This window comes from Octopus sinensis, linkage group LG1 (genome assembly GCF_006345805.1).
Source record: "Octopus sinensis linkage group LG1, ASM634580v1, whole genome shotgun sequence".
NCBI lineage: Eukaryota > Metazoa > Mollusca > Cephalopoda > Octopoda > Octopodidae > Octopus > Octopus sinensis.
In genome coordinates, this window is record NC_042997.1 from 59757701 (window position 1) to 59782462 (window position 24762).

The 24762-nt window shown below is 35.1% G+C and overlaps 1 protein-coding gene across 2 annotated transcripts in view; it reads right to left on the reverse strand.

Moving 5' to 3' along the window:
- The window catches only part of LOC115210931 (sesquipedalian-2), a 49225-nt gene that overhangs the window by 1037 nt on the left and 23426 nt on the right, over positions 1-24762 (reverse strand). The window lies entirely within an intron of this gene.

Genomic DNA, 24762 nt, shown 5'->3' on the forward strand with positions numbered 1-24762 from the left:
TGTTCAACTCCAGTGGCTGTCATCAGCTGTTACCTACTTTACATGTCTAATGTAACAGCTCAAAGCAGCACAGTTATTGTGATCTTAGAGAACAAATACTTTATGACTTGGAAATAGTCATCAGTTCTTTCAATAAGGCAATTTAATATTTGGTGAAATGGCATTTCATGTAAAAACTATATCAAGATGGTGAATAAACAACACACTACTATCATTATATAGTATCCTTAAATAGAAGTATTATTTGTAAAAATATGAAAAAGAAATGACCCTCACCCACACAATATATTCACTTTGTATGTCATAGTTATAAATAGTTCAATTTCACAGCAGAATTGTGGCTAAGTAGCACAATGTTCAACAAAACAGGATGTGTGAAACAATAAGGATTGAATAATATAAAGTAAAATAATACATTTATTTTAGGTCTTTGGAATTTTGCATAATAATGACTAAGGTTAATTTCTAGTGATAACAATCAGTTAATCTGCCATAAATAGCAACAAAATGTCCTCATTTTGCTTCCTCTTTCTCAATAAATTCATTGGATAATATATTCTGTGACTTTTTAATACCTGGTAAAAGATGTGATAGCTTTAACTAGAAATGCCTTTGATCAAACAACTGCTTGATCAGATCCTATGGCTAAACAAATTAAATCCCAAATGTCATGTAGTCTTAGCTATAGAGGGTCTTGAAAGCAGACATAATAATCATGACTGAAATGCCTTTGATAGATCTACTTGATCAGTATTGACCTGGACGAAACAAAAATATCTCAAACTATGCTGAATAATCTATTCTTTCTCATCAACCTTCAATATAGATTTAACTTGGAGTCCTACATTGCACACCAGTGTCCTTTACTTCATATATATATATATATATATATGTACGTACACTATATGTGTAAATGGCTTAGTGTGGAGGATGTTGTACTTATGATCACCAGCTTGTGGTTTCAAGGCTAAAACAATGTAAGAAGATATAAAGTACACTACAAAAAGAAAACAAAACAAAAAGTTGTAGTTTTACCTTATATTTCTATACTTTGGAGTTATGACCTCTTCTTCAGGGCACATAGAAAAGTGAGGGACAGAAAAGGTTGTTGCTCAGATGTGTGGGGAGGTAGGAGAGAGAAGGAAGGAGGAAGATAACAATGCACAGACTGGTGTTGCTATAGTAATTGGTCTGCTTCATGTAATTCCTTCCTATTATTTATGGCTGGCCTCAGTTTCTTGATAAGGAAGGCCTCTATGATTCCCCCCCCCCCCAGACTGTTCCTGTTGCACTGAGTGACCTTAATGGATACCTTGAAATCCTGTGTCTGGCACATCTTTAGGTATTTTTTGATTGAAGTGTCTGTGCACGTTATTTTATTCCAACGTGCAATTTCCTGGAGGCGTTCTCAATATAGGTTAAGTTTATTGTGCATGTTGAGGTTCAATGGGGCTTAGTCTTCAGCCCATTTCTGTTCATTACAGTCCTCTGAAGTATAACACAAGATTCTAAGTCTTTGGGAACTCCTATAGGCTGATGACCTTATTCTCATAGCGGAATTTAAAGTTGATTTAAAGAAAAAATTCTAGACTGAATTATAACCTGGAATTGAGTGACATCAAGCCAGTCTTAGCAAAGACTAAAGTTTTAGTAAGTAAAAAAGAAACTAGGATCTTACTACCATTAGGGAAATAGCCATGGTTGATATGCAAAAAAGGTGTAGGAAGAAATTTCATAAAGTGTACCAAGTGTAAACTATAGGAAAAAAAAATGTGGGATCATAGGCGATTAAGGGAAAAAGTGAAGTACAGATATGGCAGGTACACAGGAGCAATAAACACTAAGAACACATGAGTGTTCTGAAAACATCGTAGTTGGAGAAACAAAGAGTTAGACAAGGTTAAAGGAGCTATTATATCAGCTGACAACAAGGACTTCATCAGAGTGAAGGACAAATTATATGAAGTGCAATGCTGCATGGTAGTGAGATGTGAACCCTTGAATGCAAAGAAAACTAAAAAGAAATGAAGTGGGTATGCTCCACTGGCTTTGTAACCTTAGAGTGCATAAAAGGAGAGAAAACGAAAAAGCTGAGAAAACTGGATACAAGAATTAGATGTAGTGTGCAAGAGAAAAGACTGTGCTCGTACAGGCATATGAAGCATATAGAGAGTGACATGTATTAAAAAGTGGTTAGCACTCAAAATGGAAAGGACCTATGGAAGAAGATGAATGAGAAACGGACAAAAATGGCGAGAACTAATCTCAAGATGTTGCAACTCACAGTCAAACAAAGGATACTGACAATGATAGTGTTGGAGAAGACCCAGCTGCTGAGGCAAGTATAGTAAAATATACATTAATATGGTGGGCTAGTAATGGAGGCTGAATATACGATGCCTACATTTGGAGCTTTCACACAAGTGAGTCTATCTACTGCACCTCTTGCCTATTTGATACCCCTCTCTTATCTACACTATCATACTACCCACGCAATGAGGAGAAAAACATTAGATCAACTCATACAGAACGACCACCATCATCAGTATATATCTCTCTACTTCCTCCCACTATCACAATATCTCAGTAACAAGAGACTGCACATGATATGTTGGTATCTAGTATACTTCTCTATTTCTCCACCTTTTCTGCAAGCCATAACTCTTCCCACTTCTTCTGGTCATATTTCTATTGACATTCAATCATTCTCTTACTATTGCCATCTCAACTATTTATCTCTCATGTTCTCTTTTACAAGCCAACACTATCCTTCTATACTGCTAGCATACACTCCCACGCCTCTAGGTCAATCATTATTGACGTTCTATTACTCTATATCATTATTTTCTCCATTACACCTTCTAGTATTGTGTCTCTTATCTCTCTCTTCTCTTCCACATAGTCATACCAATGAATCTGTTTTTCCCATCATACTCTTAATCCCTTCCCTCTCCCAGCTCAGTTCATCTTCTGCAATCCCCTCTTCTACCCACTCTCTTGGTCATGTTGCTCTGAATGAATGGAGACATGTAGAGTTGTGAGGACTCATTTGATAAAATGTAAAATGCATCCAGTGCATTCTATAAACTAGTTGGTGAACAAGTGGAGACAACAAAGCATTGAGAGAGCTTTCAGTCTTCTCAACTTCCTACTATTGGTGAAACTATAAAATACAGTCAAGGAAGAGCATGCAATCATAGAAACCATGCCAAAATCAGAACATAAAGTGGTAGGGGGCAGTAACTCTGAATAAGAGCTGGTTGTAGGAAATGTGTGATCCATGTAAGCATGCAAAAATAAGGGTTTCATATATATATATATGTTTTCTCTCTCTTCTTTCTCTTAGCCCCCCTCTCCCCTTTTCATTTTTTCTCTCTCATCCTTTCTCTAATTTTTTTCTCCCCTTCAGTCTGTTGCACAGACCAGACACATTCTTATCTGTCTCCTATCCTATCTTTTCTCTTATCAAAGAATATTCCTCCAGTGTTCCTTGTTTGCTTTAGTTTGGCTGGTTGTATGTCTCCACTGTCCTGTTTTAGTTACCAACTTTGACCCTCCGCAGATCCCAAATGTTATTTTGGTTCGCGGGAGCAACTGTTTTTCGAAGACACAAATTGTTATATATATGCACACACATATATGGACAATATTTTCAATCAAGACATTACAACTATTTGTTCAAGTGCTTCGATTCTGTGTGTGTGTAGTTTGTCTTGCTCACCCCCTCCGACTTTTATTTCAAGCCATGGAAAAAGCTACATTATTTGTGGGATGACCCAATACTTATATACAAATGTATATAAGAATCTCTCTCTCTCTATATATATATATGCATACGTGCAGATATATATAGTATATATATATATATATATATATATACATACACGCATGCAGATGTATATAAGTATATACATATATATATATATATATATATAATATATACATACACGCATGCAGATGTATATAAGTATATACATATATATATATATATTATATATATATATATATATATATATATATATATATATATATATATACATACATACATACACGCATGCAGATGTATATAAGTATATATATATATATACATACATACATGCATGCAGATGTATATAAGTATATATATATATACACACACACTCGTGCAAATGTATATAAGTATATATATATATATATATATATGATATTTAAGACAGTGCTCCAACATGGCCACAGTCAAATGACTGAAACAAGTAAAAGAATATGTATACATGCATTCCTACCTACCCACATACATGCATACACATACAGATACATACATATATTGGACTGCTTTCAGTTTCAATCTACCAAATCTATTAGTGGTTTGGTCAGTCCAGGGCTATAGTAGAAGATGCTCAAAGTACCTAACCACACCTGTACATGTGTGTGTATACCCATGCACACACACTATATTTTACCTATTTCAGTCATTAGAACTCTGGCTATGCTGGGGCACAACCTTGAAATTTTTAGTTCAGCTATTCAACTGCAGTACTTATTTTTTTGGCCTGGCACTTATTCTAGTGGTTTCTTTTTGTCAAACTATTTAGTTATAGTTGAATAAATAAACCAACACCAGTTGTCAAGTGGTTGTGGTACACAAACATAGACAGAAATACACATTCATGCACAAATAAATATATCTTATAATTCTGCTTGTCATTCCATTAATTAGCCTGTCAATAATGCTTTCACATGATTAGAGAAAAAGAGGCAGAGAGAAGTGTCTATGATGTGAGGTAGAGAGAATGTAATTGTAACATTTTCAAGTAATTAGTTGAAGGAAAAGAGAGGAGAGAGAAAAAGAGAATAAGGCGAAGAGCCAGACAAAAAGAGAAAGAAAGAAAAAAAGAAAGAGAGAAGCATCCATGATGTGAGGTAGGGGGAACGTAATATTTATTATGTGGTTAAAAAGTGAGTTGATGGTAGTGATGATATAGAGGAGGAAAGTTAAAAATATAATTTTTGCAGAGGGGTGATGTTCTGATGGTGAGGTTAAAGAAAGGCACAGAGAGGAGGAGAGAGAGATGATGGAGATGGTGGTAGCAGTGGTGATTGGATAGTGAAAAGTGTATTTTTTTTTAATTGAACCAAGTTTATTTTATATCACTTATCACTTGATACATGTGCATAGTGGAGGCGCAATGGCCCAGTGGTTAGGGCAGCAGACTCGCGGTCATAGGATCGTGGTTTTGATTCCCAGACCGGGCGTTGTGAGTGTTTATTGAGCGAAAACACCTAAAGCTCCACGAGGCTCCAGCAGGGGATGGTGGTGATCCCTGCTGTACTCTTTCACCACAACTTTCTCTCACTCTTACTTCCTGTTTCTGTTGTACCTGTATTTCAAAGGGCCGGCCTTGTCACTCTCTGTGTCATGCTGAATATCCCCGAGAACTACGTTAAGGGTACACGTGTCTGTGGAGTGCTCAGCCACTTACACGTTAATTTCACGAGCAGGCTGTTCCATTGATCGGATCAACCAGAACCCTCGTCGTCGTAACCGATGGAGTGAAAAGAAGAAGAAATGTGCATAAGTGCAATTCTGTGAAATATTCATGCTTATTTACATGGCAAGTATATGCAATTTAACTAAAGGTTGTATCATATGTACAGGATATTTTTTTTTGTTTATTGGAAAAATAAGAGTGAATATTTATTTTATGAATGCTGTGTATTAAGTCTATAAAATTGTGCATAATGTATATAAAGTGCATTAAGTGGTCATTGTATTCCAATTTCATTCACTTTTCAATGAGTAGCAGATGAGTGACTATCTTTCCATACAGACACAACACAGGCTACACTTTCAGGTTTTTTGGATAAAGTTTTCTGAAATAACTCAATAGGTTTATCATGAATTCTGTAAAATATTCGTGGGTTCCACTAGTATACATATCATGGGCTTCTTTCACTTTCTGTCTACCATATCCACTCACAAAACTTTGGTTTCCACAGAGCTATAGTAGATGACACTTACATAAGGTGTCATGCAATGGGACTGAACCCACAACTAAAACGGAGGGAAGAAAAATGAAAGTATATATATATAATATATATATATATATGATAAAAAATTTATAAATATTACGAAAGTGATAATACTTTTAAAACAAATGAGTTTAATTTCATATTTGTTGATATTTGTACGTGTGTGTGAAATTGATAAAATAGATTTTTAATAATTTGAAGTAAAAGTTTTGTTTCATTTTGAACAAAATACTGACGACTTCAGAGCAAAAGAACTCATTACAGGTCACCTGAATTTTGCCTCTCTGACTGTCACTCACTCCAACTCTGTTGCTTTAGTTTCTGTTGTTCAGTGTAACCAATACAAAGCACATTGTATTTCATTATATGTAAGATAAGATTAGTTAAGCATTTACAATGAACTTTCAAATATAAAAGACAAACAGAGCAACTAAGTAGAGACACTGTTATAGGAAGAGAGTAGAAATGCTGTTAAATAATTTAGAAAACTATTTCATTAAGCCTTATAAGACAAATGCAAAAGATAATCAGAACAACTGCAGCTCGAGTCGAGTGATTTAGAAAGTAAAAATCTTATAAATTGGAATGAATTCAACAGCCTCAAATGCCAAAGTATTAAAAAAAAAAATGTATATATAGACATATAGTGTATTATATATATATATATATATATATATATATATATATTGATTAATTGAAACAAAAACAGTGTAGTTTATCAGAAATAAGGTAACAAAAGAGTTAATCTAATCCTCAGCCAGAATCGTATAATGTGACATGGTTGATTTTATGAATTACAAGCTCAACCATTTGGCAAACTTCCACAGTTTCTGTCTACTCAATTTTATTCATAATGTACAGATCAATTTGAGGTTAAGGTAAAAGGTGCTTGTCTTAAATATTATGCAGTAGGAGTGAACCCAGGAGCTCATCATTGTGAAATAAGCTTCTCAACCACTTAGACATGTCTGTGTGGAAGCCTGTTGGATAAATGACTGATTCAAATGGTTAGTCTTGTCACACAGAATCACTTCTGATTCTGCTCAAGAATTATGTAAAAGGAACATGTGCCTGTGGAATATCCAGCCGTTTATATGCTAATTCAATGTGTGGGAAGTTCACTTGGTTGAATAACTGGTATAGTTATCCTTGAAATTGGTTATCCTTGTGCTGGTTCCACATAAAAGCGCCTGCACTGGTAGCACATAAAAAAACACCCAGCACACTCTGTAAAGTGTTTGGTGTTAGGAAGGGGATCCAGCACCTGTTAAACTAAACAACCAATGCCAGCATGAAAAATGAACATTAAATAATGATGATAGTGATTATATATATATATTCTAACATCCACTTTTCTATGCTTGCATGGGTTGGACTTATTCCATCTGGCCCATGCACCCTTGGAAAAGTGGGCATTAACTCTTTCACATTCAAACAAGTCATATCCAGCTAAAATATTCAATATGCTTTGTTGAAACTAGCCAAATCCAGCCTCTCACATCAACCCTACTATATCATTCTAAAAAATAAACAATCACATCATCAAAATCTCAAGGCTACAAGATAATGCAGGTTAAATTCAAAATGGTGAATAAATAAGCCTTACATTTGATAAAGTAATCTGAATGCTAAAGGGTTAAATGATGATAATGTACACAGAAGCACACATTCACAAATGCCCATATACACATTTACTTCAAAATGGAAAGGCTACTTTAACAACAACCAATATTACAAGTGCTATGTATGTACTTCAAATAATTATGTAACGTGTGCTGGTTTGTTTTTTTAACCCCTTTTGATAGTAATCCACCTGAAATTGCCTCAACTTTTGACAAATTAAATTAAAACTTTTCACCATCATTTTAAATAAAAACCTCTCTGTTAATTTACATTTCAAACATTAACTTTATATAACAAATACTACTTATTTTACTAAACCCTTCTAATTTTTTTTTTATTATATTTCAAAATAATTTAAACAAAATCAATGGTTTATTTAATTTGAGATGTGGTAAAGAAATGGTTAAACACAAATTTGATTACAATTGTAACCAAAGAAGGAAACAACTGAAATAGCATAAACTAAAATACAAATTGGAAAAGATATGGTAAACTCAGATTTTCTCAAGTAATAGTTTATTTTATGTGGAAAGTGTTTGTAAGCCATTTAAGAAACACACAAAAGCCGTTCGATTCACTTCAACATTTAAGTTTAATTTGTCAAAATATTTTTGTCACTATGAGACCGCAACCTGTTCACTGACAAAAGTTTGGATTTTAGTCAGTGAACAGGTTGCGGTCTCATAGCGACGAAAATATTTTGACAAATTAAACTTAAATGTTGAGGTGAATCGAACGGCTTTTGTGTGTTTCTTAAATGGCTTACAAACACCTTCCACACTGCAATTATTTTCGTTCCAGCACACGATCTCAGATCAAATCACTTGCTATGCAAGTACATCTCCGTAAAGTTTATTTTATATATTTTACATAATTAAAAGAAAAAAAAACAATCTAGTATAAAACAGAGGTCTTGATAGCTTCATATACTTACAGTCGTTTTGATATATTTAGAAAAGCTGAGACATACTTATATATAAACAATGGTCATGTTATGTTAAGGTGAAGAAAAAAAAACAGGAGTACAATGTTGATGTAACAGCTAACAATTTACACATGCAGATTTTCACAATAATGATAATAAAAAGTAAGGTAGTTAAATAACAACAGAAGCTGAAGCTGGAGAAGGAAGAATGTTATTTATGCAAGGAGTATTATGTGTGCATTGAGTTGCATAAATACTGAAGTATGAATCTATAAATTTGTCTAAATATATAAATGCACAAAAGTGATTGACTATGAACCAAGCATGTAGATATCAAAAGAACTACAGTATATGGTGGTTATTGATTAGTGTTGGTTTCCTTACTATGAACAGTTTATGGCACAGTTAATCACGAAAGCTGCAATGACACACAAGCCCTTATAAGTTATGCATCAGTTTAGTCTAGGACACAAGCTGTACACTCAATCATGCATGTGTTAATAAGGTGTTTCTATGTTCTTAAATTTTCCCCCTTAACATTTTTTTTCAAATCTGCTGGCACTACTTCATTTTCTCCTTGGTTTAATTGTTGCCCACCTTAGCAAACATTCATCTTTCTCTGTGCTACCTCTCTTCCCACATTTTTTTTTTTTATTATACTTCCTTGGCATAACAATGTTTTCTTGGCTCTCACTATTCCCTGTATCCCTTAAAACTTTTATTCTAATATTTGAATAGCTTGTAAGGTTTGGTTATGTGGTGGTGAAAGTGTAGGAAGTAGGAAATACTGAAATCTGGTCTACTGTTTTGTAACTGGTAGTCCTAGAGAAACAATAGAGATAAGCAAAGCAAACTTATCCAGTGCATTATATACTCAGAACATAACTGTAGACAATATTGAAGAGATTTCAGATCAGGGCTGGCATTTCTATTGCAGTTATTCAGATGTGTATGTATGGATCAAATAGAAAAGGGCATGAGAGAGAGAATGATTTTACAACTGTTAAGCCTCACCACACACACAAAAAAAAAAAAACAGGATTTAAAGAGACTAGTGGTGGTCACCATTGACAGAGTGGTAAAGAGCAAAGTTTCTTAAGTCCATATGTTAGTGGGGGAAGAGTTGCTTTGGAAAGCAAGGAAAACTTTTGTCACTTTTAGTTAGGGGATCATGGATACAGTAGAGAATGTTTAGAAATGATTGAGAATTAGTTTTTGTACATAGTATAAGAATGTAAGTGGAGAGAGACAGCAAAATGGTTAAAAGGAGAAAAAAAAAGAGAAACTGGAAGAGGGTAAGGTTAGAGGTAGAAAGAGACTAAGAGTGAGGAGGAAGGTATGGAGAAAATATTGGTTAATTGAAGGTAGAGACATTTATGTTAGTCAGGTCAATGATTGTGATAAGCTATTAGTCAATAGCATTATTCACATACATGCCTGTTCAGGCATAAACCTATGGACAGCTGGACACCGGTTAGAAAATATTCAAACATAGGTACAAATAAATAGTAATTGTAGACATAGAGAGAGAGTGGAAGTTGGGCAACCAGTTCACATGTTCTCTCTGTCGCTTTCATACACACAAGCAAACAAAGGTGCTCAGTATCACAGTAAATAGCAATAGGTGTATATGTATGAAACTCACACATACTGGCATGCAGATTTATACATATACATGGCAATAGGTGCACAGATACATACACACATGTCCATCTGTAGTGTGTGTTGTTTTATATCTACGTTTCTGTTATTGGATGGATAGAAGATGGTTTAGCTGTTAGAAAAAACTATTTTTACAGCTGGATGTACTTCTTCCTAATCTGCATTATGATGTACAAGTAGATGATGTTTTGTTTACTTTCATTCAGTCAAGAAAACTGGAATAATCAGTATTATATGTCTTATTTAGAAGCACTACAGAGTGGTTACAGTAAGATTGGAACTTATCTCGGTCGTTAGACACCTTAACCACACAGCTGTATATTGGTTTCAAATTTTGGAAGAAGGCCAGCAATTTCGGGGTGAGTTGATTACATCAACCCCAGTGCTCAACTGGTACTTGTCACATCAAAGATGACTTTGCCCTTCATCATTCCAGGGTTGATTGAAATGAGTACCAGCTAAGAACTGGAGTTGATTCAAGTTATTGTGATTATCCACTGCCACTATTTCTGGCCTTGTCCTAATGTGAGGAGTCAATATTAGACATCAACAGAATGCTGTTTAAAATGAAAAAGATATATATTGGAAAATAGTATCATAAAGAGGTGGGGGAGGAATGTAATTTTTTTCCCCTCTGTCTGTGTATACACAGGCAGTAGACCGAAATGAATAGTTGGAACTAAAGAATCTGTTACTGAAAATATTTTGCTTTTGCCATCAGATGAACTTGCTTTTGCAAGTCAAGTGGTCTGAATGAAAAATTCAAATTTGCCATACTAACAACTTAAATGTCTCTGGCAAAAAAAAAAAAAAAAAAAGACACAAAAGAGTACTAAGAAAGACTTGCCTGAAAATGATAAAGGATGAAAAATCAGGACAAACTAAAAATAACCATTAACAATGTCCAACATTTAGTAAAAGGTACAGCATATCTAAAGTTGTTCATAGGCAACAGGTACCTAAAAAGGGAAGGTTGATCATGGTGGATCACACAAAGATCACTCCCTGCCTAAAGAATAGATGATAATGATGATATTGAAAGTATCCTTTCAGAAAGCTCAGGAATTTTTATTAACCCTTTAGCATTCATATTACCCCCTCACATTGTTTTGGATTAATTATGTATTATCTCATCACTTTGAAATTTCAATGATGTGAGTGCTTATGTTTGGAATGACATTGTAGGGGAGGTATGAGAAGCTAGATCTGGTCAGGTTGTAAATAAGACAGAATATTTGGGCCTGATGTGGCCAGTTTAAATGCTAAAGAGTTAAGCAACTGCTTTCTTTTGAGTAGGTATGATACAAATGATTGATACAGTATTTTACAGGCACTGTGTCATTTCTTTTAGATTTTGAATTCAGAATGTAGAGAGACAAAAACTGAGTGCTTTAAAGGTATTTAGTCTGATACCTGGCTGCATCTGCTAACTTGCCACCCTCAACGGTTATTGATAGTCAGTCACATTTGTTAAGTATTAGGCTTCAAAAGAAACTCTCTTGGAGATTCAACAAGGAAACTAATATCCAGTAATTGCCTAGAATTTAGAGTGGAGAAAAAAATAAAACTGTGTAAATGTTCATGCCTTTCTCTAGAATGTCAGTAAAATATGTGAAGTGAAACAGTTACATTTAGGAACCAAAACCTGGTAGTCATAATCTTAATAATATAAATCTGGTGAAGAATACAAAATTGATATACTTAAGCACTATGATCAATGTTGTTGCTGGTGGTGGGAGTAGTAGTAATAGCACTTATTTGGACGTACAAGAGTTACTTCAAAGTAAGTTACATTAACCTTATAAGCATTTTGACTGATCATATGTGGCCCAAATATTCTACAGGTTTTATTTACAAACTGGCCAGACCTGGCCTATAACACTTACCCTACCATGTCATTCTAAAAATGAAAACAAACATACCATCAAACCCTTGAAACTACAAGATAATGCACGATTAATTCAAAGCAATGTGAATAAACAAGCATTGCATTTGACAGTGTGAAGGCGCATGGCCCAGCAGTTAGAGCATTGGGCTCACAATTATAAGGTAGCGAATTTGATTCCCAGACTGGGATGTGTGTTGTGTTCTTGAGCAAGACATTTTACTTCATGTTGCTCCAGTTCAATCAGTTGTTGAAATTAGTTGTGACGTCACTGATGCCAAGCTGTATTGAGGCGGCCTTTACCCTTTTACATTTGACAGATTAATCTGAATGTTAAAAGGTTAAACAGAAACAGAATATAAATGTATAAAAGCAAATTATACTCAGTAGATCACTAATTTTTGATGTCTTTAATTGCATAACACATATGGGCAATTATGCAACTTACGTTGTAATGGTAGATGGCATTCATATTTGTTTATAGTCTTATCTATACAATACACAAATTACAGGACAGGTGATACAAATAGCACTGTAATTTGCAAATTATTTTTCAGTGTGCATTCATCCAGCTATACATACATATATATTTTGTCTTTTATCTTTTATTTGTTCCAGTCATTAAATTGTGACATTGCTGAAGAATTTTTAGCCAAATGAATTGACCTTAGTACCTTTTTTTTAAAAACCTGGTACTTATTCTATTGACTTCTTTTACTGGACTGCTAAGTTACAGGGATGTAAACACACTAACACCAGTTGTCAAGTGGCAGTGGGGACAAACAGACAGACAGACACACACACGATAGGCTTCTTTCAGTTTCTGTCAAACCCACTAACAAGGCATTAGTCAACCTGAGGCTATAGACACTTGCCCAAGGTACCACACAGTGGTTTTGAACTGGAACTATGTGGCTGAAAAGCAAGCTTCCTACCACACAGTCATGCTTGCAACTACATATATTTACACAGATTTCTCTTCTTTGTGGTAAAATCATCCTTTTCATGGGCAGCTCAATTAATTAATTTTCTTTAACTAAACACTTTGAAACTTCGTATACTGGTAGAATGTGTCTATAGAACATGTTTTACTCTTAGCATTGTTGAGAAAAGTTTCTATTTTCGAAGTTATTTTGTGTTAAAGTTGTCGTGTTTCGGTAATTTCAACCAATCAATGACGTGTATTCAGATGAATAAAATTACTGCTGTTGTTTGTCAACAACAACTTCCGGCAGTGTATATTTCGTTTGTCACTGTTATTTATGACATATTTCATCTCAGTTATGTTTGTATGAATAAACGAGTGTATCTGAAGTATGTTTACTTCATGACACCACCATAATTGTTTGTGCATTTCTACTGCTTTTAGGTTTTTTTTTTCCTGTTTTTCAGCTACTATTTTTGGAAAGACTTCCTCCCCACCACCATTTTTTTGCAAATTATTGTTCTTTTACAAATTTTTTTGCCAAAAAACCCAGCTTTTCAGATACAGAGATTCCGGAAAATTGCCAAAAATCAGAATTTTGAAATTTTTGGCACCCCCCCTCCCTTACTCCCCCCTCCAATTTCTTCATTTTCACTTTTTTCCGTAACTCTAACCCTAAAACCCTAACCCCAACCCTAAAACACTAACCCTGACCCTAAAAGCAGTACAAATGCACGAGCGATGTCATAAATAACAGTGACAAACGAAATATACACCGCCGATAATTGTTGTTGACAAACAACGGCAGTAATTTTATTCAGCTGAATACACATCATTGATTGGTTGAAATTACTGAAATACACGAAATAACTTCGTAAATAGAAACTTTTCCCAACAGCGCTAAGAGTAAAAACATGTTCTATATGATACATTCTACTAGTATATGAAGTTTCAAAGTGTTAAAGAAAATTAATTAACTGAGCTGCCCATGAAAAGGAAAAGATCCTTCTACTGTTTCACTTTCATACAAAAAAATATGGGCACAGGTATGGTTTTGAAGTATGCTTCACAACTACATGGTTCCAAGTTTGATCCTACTGTGTAGTATCTTGGACAAGCATTTTCAGTTGTAGCCTCAAGGTGATCAGTATTTTGTGAATGAAATTTTTATCACAAAGTATGCAAAAACCCTCTGTGTGTAGATGTGTATGAACATATGTATGCATGTGTGTGTATGTATATACACACCAACACCAGTTGTCAAGTGGTAGTGCAGGATAAACACAGACAGACACACACACATATATAGCCTGAAGTTGACTGGTTGTTTGTGAATGGAATTTTTCTAACAAAATATGCAAAGGGCCTCAGTGTGTAGATGTATATATGTATGCATATGTGAATGTGTATAGTGAGAGAGAGAGAGAGGTAATGTTTATTGCCACTTAAACATAGCTGTTCTATAAGAACCAACGTTACTGCTATTTTATAATATATACAGGGTGTGATGGGTAAATTGTCACCATTTTATATTTTTAATTTTGCACATGTGCATTGTTTGTTTTTTATTTTGTCAACTACACAGTATAGTAGGGTCAGTTGGGCACTGTCTATGAGAATAACAGCATCATGACACAATTTGCTCTGCCAGAAATTTGGAAACAACATGCTGTACTGCTAGGCATTTGCACCAGAAATGCCAATACGGACTTTTCAGGGTGTTTGGGTGTCAATCTGGGGATAGTGCAGAGATTCGGAAAGAGCTGGATGACTCTAGAGGTGATTATGAAGGTACAGTAGCTCGGAAAACTCACTCTGATAAGGAAAGAACTCTTGAATTTGTTGGTGAGAACCAGGCCATGATTGACTATGATCCCTCCAAGTCAATCAGGTCTATTGCCAGGGACATGGGAGTGTCTGAGTTTCTTATGAGGTAGATAGTACATGAAGACATTTGGTATTCCTCAGACAAGATGAGAAAAGGCCAATTTTTATACCAAGCTATCAAGGACAAGAGGAAAGACCACAATATGAAGCTTTTGAACAAACTCAAGTATCCCTTCCAACAGATCATGCTTTGGTTTTTCTCAGACGAGAAAAATTTCTGTCAGGATCAGATGATGAACAAACAGAACAACCATTGGCTTGCTGTGTCCCCAAAACATGTACTGAGAGTGATAAAAATTAAACATCCAGTTAACAACATGGTATTTGGAGTGATCACTAGTGATGGCGATGTTATGTCTCCATTCATCTTCTCAAGTGACCTCACACTCAACATGGAGGCCTACATCAAGTTCCTTGAGGAAGTAGTGCTGTTCTGGGTCAAGAGGGTGGCTACTGGAAGACCCTATGTCTGGCAACAGGACTCTGCATCATGCCACACAAGCAGGAGAACCCAGTCATAGCATTTACACAATTTCTGAAACCACATCACTCCTAACATCAGGCCACCTTACTCTACAGACTGCAGCTTGCTTCATTATTATGTGTGGGGTGCAGTTGAGTGAGAGACCAACAAAACTCCTTGTAACACCAAAGATGAACTAAAGGCAAGGATTTATGACAGCATTCATCAACTTAATCAAGGAGACCATTCAAAAGAATTGCAGGAGATTCTGAAGTCATCTGGAGGCCATGGTTGAAGCCAATGATGATTTTATTGAATAAATTTGCTCTTTATTATTTCAAGATATTTTAATGTAATTTTGGTAAATATATCTGTTAAAATGAGATGTCAGTGTTATTTTCATTTTTGCATACTTTAGATGACAATTTATTCACTGCACTCTGTATATATTCCTTTCTCTCTCTCTCTCTTTTTTTTTTTTTATATAAACTAGTTCAAACCTGTAACTATGCTGCCAGATAAAATATTTCTAAATCATGCACATACCTTCATAAATTGTGCAAATAAATTCAAGATCAACTTTCTTGGTGAACATTAATAACAGAATATAAGATCAGAAAATAAGATTATACATTATATATAAGGCGCATGGCTCAGTGGTTAGAGCGTCGAGCTTACGATCGTGAGGTTGTGAGCTCGAATCCCGGACCGGGCTGCGTGTTGTGTTCTTGAGCAAAACACTTTATTTCACGTTGCTCCAGTTCACTCAGCTGTAGAAATGAGTTGCGACATCACTGGTTCCAAGCTGTATCAACCTTTGTCTTTCCCTTGGATAACACTGGTGGCGTGGAGAGGGGAGGTCGGTATGCATGGGCGACTGCTGGTCTTCCATAAACAACCTTGCCCGGACTTGTGTCTAGAAGGGTAACTTTCTAGGTGCAATCCCATGGTCATTCATGACTGAAGGGGGTCTTTACTTACTTTATATATATATATATATATATATACACACACAGAGTTATTGTTTTGAACTCTGTGTTGCTTTGTCTTTATTTTGAAAGACAGAAACAAAAATAAAATTATATATATATATATATATATATATATAAGGAAGCACCCGAAATCTCTCCAATCTGAACTTCCACAAAGCAGATTGGAAATTGATCCAAAAAGAGATCCTCAGAGAGGACTGGCCGGAATGTCTCTCCACACCAGACATTGACATGAAACTAGAATGTTTCATGTCTTCTGTGCAAGCCATATGCCAGAAATATGTCCCAGAGCACAAGGCCAAAACAAATAGGGGCAAGATTCCAAGAGACAGGAAGATCCTCATGAGATGACGGACGAAGGTTGCAAATCGTCTCAACCAACATCCCAAAAGTAGTGAAACGTCCCGCCTAAAAACAACACTGATGGAGATTGAAAAAAGGCTGCAACAATCCTATGTGAAGGAGAAAGCAGACAAAGAAGCCTGGGTTATAAAAAACATTAAATCAAACCCAAAGGCCTTCTTTCATTACGCGAAAGAAACAGTCTCAGTGCACTACAAGATAGGACCCCTCCTCCAAAAGGATGGCTCCCTCACAGACAGTCCAACTATGATCAGTGAGATGCTGAATGACCAGTTCAAAAGTGTCTTTACCACCCCGTTGGAACACAGACAAGTGAACGAACCAGTGGACTTCTTTGCCGCCTCACCTATAACCAGCGAGGCGGTTACAATAGAATGTATTGACATTAGCGAAAAAGATGTCGTACTAGCCATAGATGAAGTGGACACAAACTCAGCTGCTGGTCCAGACGGTTTCCCAGCCATCCTCCTCAAAGCGTGTAAGCATGCCCTGGCAAAACCCCTCAAGATTCTCTTCCAGAGCTTTCTTGCGAATGGCAAACTGTCAAGCAAGCTGAAGGAGGGAATAATATGCCCAATACATAAAGGGGGAAGTAGAGCAGATGCCAAAATCTATCGGCCTATCTCTCTGACTTCACACATCAGCAAAGTCATGGAACGGATAGTCAGAAAGAAACTAATCGCATTCCTTGAGGAAAATAACTTCCTGAGTAATACCCAGGATGGTTTTCGACCAGGTAGGAGCTGCCTGACCCAGCTCTTACAGCATTATGACTGGGTGTTGAGGCAGTTACTCAACAAATCAAATGTGGATGTAATCTACCTTGATTTTGCAAAAGCTTTTGACAAGGTGGATCATGGTATGATATGCCACAAACTACGTGACCTCGGCATAGCTGGAAAACTTGGAGTGTGGTTGCATGACTTCCTGAAAGATAGGAGTCAGGCAGTAGTGGTTAATGGAGCCACCTCTATGAACACACAAATAGTGAGCGGTGTTTCACAGGGCACTGTCTTGGGACCACTGCTTTTTATAGTGGCCCTCTCAGATATGCCCTCAAATGCCCGGATAGCCACTCTGGCCAGCTATGCAGACGATATGAAAGTCTTGCAGAAAATACAGAACCCCAGTGATGTTGCACACCTGCAGCAGGAGTTGGACTCAATCTACAGATGGGTTGAGGATAATAATATGCAGTTTAATGCTGAAAAATTCCAGGCCCTGCGCTACCAGCATCCAAAACTGAATATTAAACTTACAGGATACACCGGTCCACAGGGAATTTCAATCCCAGAGCCTAAGTCTGTGAGGGACCTGGGTATCGACATGAGTGATGATACCTCTTTCCAAGTGCACATTACCAGGATGGCGACAAAGTGCAGATGACTGGCTGGGTGGATCCTAAGAACATTCAGAACCAGAGATAAGGAAACCATGATGGTCCTCTAGCGGACATTCATCCTCAGTCGCCTGGATTACTGCTTACAGCTATGGTCACCCACCAGTGTAAAATTAACAGCTGACCTTGAAGCAATCCAGAGAAGATTCACAAAGAAGATCGTCTCTTTGCAACAGCTCAGCTACTGGGAAAGGTTGAAACAGCTAAGACTCTACTCCCTGGAGAGAAGACGGGAGAGGTATGCAGTAATATATGTCTGGAAGATCCTGGAAGGAATTGTGCCAAATTTTGGCATTGTAAGCTACACCAATGCTAGAACGGGACGACACTGCATAGTGCCAAAGATCCCCGCAATGCCATCACGCTTCAGGACCAGCTTCTGCAACAGCCTGGGTTTCAAGGGCCCACAGCTTTTTAATATTCTCCCAAAGAGTCTGAGGAACTTGCACAAAGTAGATGTAGCGGTTTTTAAATCAAAGCTGGACATCTTCCTGTCAAGAGTCCCAGATGAACCTACCTCACGGCAAGAGGTGCAAATGAGAGTAGCTGTATCAAACTCCATTCTTCACCAAGTGCCACATATTAGACGAGGTTCGTCGTAATAACAGTGTAGCACAAAATTGCGGTGCATCAGCATGGCCGCAGCTCTGAGCTGAAACTAGAAAAAAAAAAATATATATATATATATATATATATATACACACACACACACACACATACACACATACATATAGTCAGTTTTTGAGGTTTGTGTTCTATTGTATTGACTTGCACTTAATGTTGTATTTTAATCAAAACAGTTATCATGGTGACAACAATACCTGTCTATCTGGCTATCTATCTTTCACACACACTTTCTTGGTTCTCCTTCCCTTCTTTTATTTAAAGTGAAAGTCTTTTTTAAAGTCTGTATTGCTTTTCTATATATTGAAAGACACAGAAGCACACACACACAGAAATACACATACACACAAAAAAAACTATATATCTTTCAAAACTTGTTATTATGATGGTGACAATACTACCATTCTATCTTTCTCTCTCTCTCTCTGTATTTCTCTCTGAACAACTCTCTTTTCCTTTTCCATCCTCTACAATACTATCTATCACTATCTCTCTCTCTCCCTCACACACACACACAGACTCTCTCTCTCTCTCATTATTTTTCTCTCAACTTTTTCTTTTCCCCTACCAAAAATACATTGTAACATATATTTTGATTCTTCCCTTTTTTCCCGCCCTATTATAGATGTTATCGACAGACAGGCACAGTCTCTTATATATATATATATATATATATATATATATAGAATATACTCTCATATGGCTATCATCTACAATACAGTTAAATATAACTGGTTTTACACTGAAAACAATCCTAAACTACATTTTGACAAACTGAAAATCTTGAGGTGGTTGTTATGTAAAACAGAAAAAAGGAAAAATTTCGTCATATATGGAACTAATTTTTTATCATCCTTGCCTACAAAATAACTGTTTGACAATAATAACTCTTGATGACATAAGCAATCGGTCTTCTATCTTGCCTACACCTAGCTGTCTGTCTGTAACAGATAACTGGGAAACTTCAACAACAATGAAATTAAAAGCATACTTGAATAACTGAGCAAGTAAAAAGGAATAAATTTAAGGAACATTTGCTTTTGTTGAAAGTATCAGAATTCTAACATGGATCTCATGAATATAAAAAGAACATTAAAGTAGTTAAAAAATTTCTTACGACAATAGATTCTCTTTGTGCATTCAGTTCAAGTGAACAAGTGTGAAACATGCAGACAATTTATTTTAGATGTAAGTGTTTATGTTATACAGAGTGGCTGAAAAACCAATGAAAGCCAAAAAGACAAAATAGTATGATAATAGCAAAACATTCACACATTAAAAAAAAAAAAAGAAAACAAGAAGCAATAGAAGCAGAATTTATTTAACACGCAGGTGTTTAAATACTAAACTGTTCGGATATAAAGACAAATGTATTTCAAATGTGCAAAAGTCAAAGTTACATGATCCCAGTTGCTGATAAACTGAGATGGTTTTTCTATGAAAAGTTATCTCATAGAAGTTAATCATGAGAACTCAATTAATTAATCTTACTAGGACACATCACCATCAATGTGTGTATGGAGTATATAATATATTAAAATGTTACTATGGACCACTCAGTAAAATTACTTCATTAACACTGACTGCTTTGTTTGGAAAGTTCCCATTAGCTGTATGTTAAGTTGCTCAGATCAATCTACAAGTAAGTAATGTCTCCAATGTTATTCCATACACTATAGGTTTTAGATGTGTTTTAAAAAATGCAAAGCACAGAGATTTTTAGCAATGTTGTGTTTGCATATTGAAAAATTAAAATATTTCTGGTACTTGGTAGTATGCAAATTAGCTTACCTAGTATCAAGCTAGGTAAGCTAATAATTTTTCTTGTATAACTATATGATGTAATTTCTCAGCAAAAGTATTTAAGATAGATACTTGCAAACTTGATGCAGTAAACCAAGAAAGTTTAATTAATTGAAACAATCATCTGAATGAATAATTCTGGAAAAGAATGGGGGGAAGGTAGGGGATCACAACCTTGAAATTTTAACTGATTAAAATTAATAACATATAGAGCACAGTGGGAAGTGAGTCTGATCTTTGATAACAGTGATACTTTTTGGCATGTAGTTTTATTATACCAGATGTTCTAGTCCAGCGTTTCTCAACCGGGGTTCCCTGGAACCCAAGGGTTCTGTGAGAAAGAGTGAGATAAGCTAATACTAATTTCATGATCATAATATACTTGCACACCATATTGGTTATTGTAATAAAGACATTATCCTATCTAACATTATGTTATAAAGAAAATATAACAACCATTGGGGATATCTTTAGTGATATCTGTAATTTATGGACACCATATACATATATATATATATATATATATATATATATATATATTTACCATGTGAGAAAGATATGGTAAATAATTTTTTTGTGGGGGGGTTCCTTGAGACATGTAATTTATTTTAAGGGTTACGCAAGAGTAAAAAGGTTGAGAAACACTGTTCTAGTCTGATACTCCAGCCATTTTGTGGGTAACTTTCGTATATTCTCAGGATTCATTCCACAGTAAGAATAAAGTATACATGTCTCAAGCATACATAAATATATAACTTCTATCTTCTTACATCTAAACTAGAAGATTAACATGTAAGGAAATCTAATTTAACTGAAAAAAACCCACAAGCCATTTATATTACATATCTGACAGCTATTTTTTTTTATTATATGTTGCATAACTTACAAATTTCAGTATATTCAACCCTTTAGCATTCAAATAACTGCCACATGTACTGCTAATTTATTCATATTATTTTGAATTAATGATGTATTGTCTCATAGCTTTGAGATTTCGATGATATTATTACTAGTTTTAGAATGGTATTGTAGGATAAGCATGAGAGGTTCAATCAGGCTAGTTTGAACATAAAACAGGAGGCATATTCAGATTGGATATGACCAGTTTATGTGCTAAAGGGCTAAATGGTTAGTAATACAAAGTTCAGACTGTCCACAATTAAAGCATCAGATTCTTTCCATCCTCCAATCTTATTTCATCATGGTTCATTATTTGAACGTTATAACATAAAAGAGTAAACAGTTACTCTAAGATGTACTCTGAAATGTTTTGTTAGATCACGATTTCAGACAACATGAGCAAGATTTCTGATTGACTTACATGAATAATAAATAAATAAATGAAATGAAAAAATTCTGGAGACATTTTGCCTGTAAGTTCTACCTTTAGGCCCAATGTTGGCAGTCATAATCTAATTAACCCCTTAGCATTCAGATTACTCAGTTAAATGTAATAACTTATTTATTCACATTATTTGAATTAATCATGCATTATCTTGTAGCTTCAAGGTTTCAATGATGTGCCTGTTTATTTTTAAAAATTACATTGCAGAATAGGAGTGAGAGGCTGGATCCATCCAATTTTGCCATAAAATAGGTAGAATATTTGGGCCAAATGTAGCTGGTATAAATGCTAAAAGGTCAAAGTCTAAGTCAAACTTGATTTAGGAGATTAACATTGATCAAAAATGTTATTTTAACTTATTTAGCTGAGTAGGAATGAATATTGCCTGATATTTTAAACATAACTGTGTTGGGTCTTGCGGTCAGAAACTATAATTCAATTACTTCTATTATTTAATCCTTTGCCTGTTCATTGCATTTTCGTAAATTTGTCCTACATGTCCATGTCTGTTTTCAGACTTTTAGTTAGCTCTTTTACATGTGTTCTGTGTAATATAAAGTTTTCCTTTCATAAATCCCAAAATACTCGGATGGAAAAAAAAAAAAAAGGGAATGTCTATCATATATAATGCATGGTTGCCAGTGAATTCTATCCTGTGCATCTCATGATACACAGGACAAACAAAGGAGTTGAGTACTGTGGAAATGGGGTGTGCAGGTGGATGGGTAGAGGTGATTGACTACTGTCTACTTAAAGTAGTTATAAGATATGGTAGTCCAAATAAAACAAGGTGAGCACAGCAAGTGTTATTTACTGCAAACAAGTGTTCGATAGTATGAAGAAAAAAAAAAGGCAGCTAAATAGAATGTCAAGGTGGGATAAATGTCACGAAAGAGTGAGGTGTAGAAAAAGTAAATTTGTGAGAGAGAGAGAGAGAGAGAGAGAGAGAGCAGAAGGAAATTATTATTATTATTATTATTATTATTAAAGACAAGAGGAAGAAGTAGTAAGAGACAGAACCTGACATTTCAAATTCATATAATAATACAAAAGAAAAAGCAGCAAATATTTTCATAAACTGAAGACGATTCACTAAAACAGACAAAAAAAGAAAAAAAACACTTAAACAGCTGTAAACTTAGAGGACTTTAACAGATGTTAAACAATAGAGTATGAGAGATTAAGTGACATTATATAAGGTGAATCCAAACCATGGTATTTATAATGTATTGAAACCCAATATACTGATACAAAAGTTGCTACTAAAGAAAATATATACTCTAGGTTCAATAGCACTCATAATTATTTAGAGCATCTGTTGTTTATGAAATACAAAATAGTAGAAATATTTTAATAGAAAGAATCCTCAAAAGTTTAACTATAACCATTCTTGATTCTAGTAAAAACCAATTCGAATCAAATATAGTTTAGAGCTGTTTGTATAAACCAAGCTGAATCAAGCTTAGAATTGCAGAGACAGTATTAGCAGAAAGTTAAACCAAACACAGCTAACATGTTTGTTAGAAGCCTATATAAATAAGATTTATTACAAAACACAAACAATGAAGAAGCTTGTTCCTTCTTATATTTTTCACTAACTGTATGAAAATAGAACATTTAGCAATAAATACACCAAAAGGTTAGCTCAGTCTGTAATTATAGATGTGGTCATTTAGAGATAAGCACAAATGATACATATAGAAAAAGATTAGAAAAAAAAATCAACAAGGTATTAGATTAACTGTTAAAAGTTAGTTTCAAAATCAAAACTTGAATAACTAAGTTAAGAATTTCTTTTGAAAACCACCAATAGTCAGGTGTATATATATATATATATATATATATATATATATATATATTTGTTAAACAGGACAGTAAACATTAAGGCAAGGCAAACATCTCAAGTTGTATACAATATTATTACAGGAAAAAATTCAAAATCTTACACCTGTTTCTGGGATATCCTTCGAGTATGGGATAGTCCATCATCAGAGACAAATAGGGAAAATGAGACTGATATATATTAATGAGATGATGACAGAGAAAGGGAGTAAAAGAATAAGGAGATGGAAAGAGAGAAGAAAAAAGAAGCATTAAAAGTTAATAGTTCAACTTTCCGAAGTTATAGAAACCAGAACATGAGTCCTTAGATGCAATCCTGTGTAGATTCATGAGCGTAAGTCCTTAGGTGCAATCCTGCATTCTGTTATTGAACGCTGATATGTTTGGCTCTTTTTTCTTGGGATGTCTACGATATATGGATTTTAACTCACATCTATGCAGGATTGCACCTAAAGACTTATGCTCATAGATCTATGCAGGATTACACCTAAGGACTCATGCTCTGGTTTCTATAACTTCACTAAGTTGAACTATTAACTTTTATGCTTCTTTTTTACTCCTTTCTTTCCATCTCCTTATTCTTTTGCTCCTTTTCTCTGCATCATCTCATTAATATATACCATTATCATTTTCCCTATTTGTCTCTGATGACGGAATATCCCATACTTTGGGATATCCCAGAACCAGGTGTAAGATTAAAAATTTTTTCCAATAATAATATTGTATATGACTTGAGATGTTTCCCTTGCCTTAATGTTTGCTGTCCTGTTTAACAAATATATATCCACAACATCAGAAATCTGCAATGGCTCCATAACTAATGTCTCGGCTATAACCTTGGAGCCCTAGTAATCTGTTTCAGCACTTACCTAGTGTACCTAATCGTTCAGATCACTTGTGAACTAAACCCCCATACTTTGTATGTATGTGTGTGTGTGTGTATATATATATATAGAGAGAGAGAGCTTCCCAGCAACATGGTTTTGGGTTCAGTCACACTGCATGACATCTTGGA